The following is a 2,212-nucleotide window of genomic DNA, read 5'->3' as shown; positions in this document are numbered from 1 at the left end:
TGGCCAAGGCCTCCATTAAGGAGAAGGACAGTAAAAGACAGAACCTAGGCTGTGGAATCAAGTAGATCTGGGTCCCATTACCAGTTCTCTGAAACAAAGGCAGGCAAACGAATTTCTGTATGTCTCAGTTACCCTTAACTTCTGGAGAAATATAACAATTTTTTTTTTAAAAATAAAAGATACCTCCTAATGCTGTTAAAATAAGGTAGAAAATTAGTATTTTTAAGAGTACAACAAAATTGCAATTGTAGACAGAAAAAAAATTATTAGAAAAAGATTTGTTGCCATTTTAATCTTAATTTTATATGAATATCGATTTAATTAAACTAAAAGAGAACAGAGGTTATACACTCTGTTATGTCTGTGATTTTTTTAAAGTTTTTTTTTAATTTATTTTGAAAGAGAGAGAGTATGCGCGTGTGCCAGTGGGGGAGGGGCAGAGAGAGAGAGAGAGAGAGAGAGAGAGAGAGACAGAATCTCAAGCAGGCTTCACACTGTCTGCACAGCGACCAATGCAGGGCTTGAACCCATGAACCATGTGATCATGACCTGAGTCTAAATCAAGAGTCAGATGCTCAACCTACTGAACCTCATGTCTGTGATTTCTAAAAGTAGAAAAAGGGAAATTCTGAAAGTGGCAAAGGGGAAATACAAATTTCATAGAATAGAATAGTAAAAGGATATTTCAGTTAAAAGTATGCTTCATGACTAAATGTGAATATAAATCAAAAACTTAGTGAATATTTCATGAACTTCCAAGCTATCAAAAATGTAATTTATAAAAGACTGAGCAAAAAAAATCATAGTTTCCACTTTTGCTGTAGGATAGTTGCTTTAGGAAAGACTGATGGATTGTTTTCTTTTGCCTTGTCTCTCCCACTCTCCTCCCAAAACATTAGAATTGCCATGGCACTTTTTTCCATCCTTAATTTCTAGTTTCTGATTGTCAGTCTCATATGCCCGATGCTTGTGACATCCCAAATCTCTTCCCATGGAGATAGTGGCTTGTGATGTCTTAATTAAATGCACTGAGGTTTGAACATTTCAAGAATAAATGATCATTCTAGGAGCCCATCTAAATACAAGTGAAAATAAAACATATTGTGCATAAATGAATAAATTATATACAAAGTAAATGATAGACAAAAATGAGAGATAACATGTAAAGGATGGATAATACCATCACTTTTCTGAGAGCTCGCGTTATTGCAACTACATTTATTTAACATTTCATATGAACAAGAATAAATGCATTAAATGTTACTTTGTTACCTGTGGCTCCAATGAATTCCACTTATATATCCTTAATTTGCTAATGTTCTAGGGGCTGGGTTTTAGAAACATCAGTTATTTAGATTTCTTTTGAAAAATCTGTACAGAAATACGTTTCTTTTGCAATAGGAGCTATAAAAAGTATTACATTAAAATTTTGTCAATTACTTTGGTGAAATCCATCTCTTATCTTTTAGATCATTTTTTAAGCTTTGCATTTATATTTTAAATATACTAGTTACACCAGAGAGTAAAACAGTGGTTCCCTCTAGCTAAGTCACCATTAAAACCACTACATGAGCCAACCTGTCTGATAAACTATTCAGAAATAGCACTGAAATTTCAAAAGACATTCATTTTTATTTTACTTTTTTCAATATTCCCTTTTGATAATTATAAACAAAATAAGCCTTCTTATTAATGAGTTACTTGCTAAGGTGTCTTTTTTCAAACTTGGGATTCCAGGAACTCCTGAAGACTGAAATACAGTCATTGATTTTGCTGTTCTTTTATTAAGCCTCAGCTCCGGGTATCTGTATACAGTCTGAAAGGTTCCAGATCTAAAGATAATCAAGATCACATGACCGAAGAATGGGCCAATTGTGTGCAGATCCAGGATCCATCAGTGGAAAGCTAATGCCCTCCTTGTTGAAAGCATATAATCATTTTGAAGTATCTTCTTTGTTTTTTTTTTTTTAAGAGAGAATGTCAAAAAAGCAGAGTCTAATTTTATGTGCCTGGGAGTAGCTATCTGAGCTTCAGGCAATACAAACGCTGCTATTACTAGGGAGTAAAAGCTCTGCATAATTAACAAACATCATCAGCCTTACAGTTCCTGCAGAATGCGGTAAGTTCCTTGCCTGAAGGCTGCTCTCATCCTAGTAAGTCTGTTTACCCTGTCCAAGATTAGATTAGTTTAATTATTATGAAAAAGACTGCT

This window comes from Leopardus geoffroyi, chromosome C2, assembly GCF_018350155.1.
Source record: "Leopardus geoffroyi isolate Oge1 chromosome C2, O.geoffroyi_Oge1_pat1.0, whole genome shotgun sequence".
Classification (NCBI taxonomy): Eukaryota; Metazoa; Chordata; class Mammalia; order Carnivora; family Felidae; genus Leopardus; species Leopardus geoffroyi.
This window is presented reverse-complemented; position numbering follows the sequence as displayed.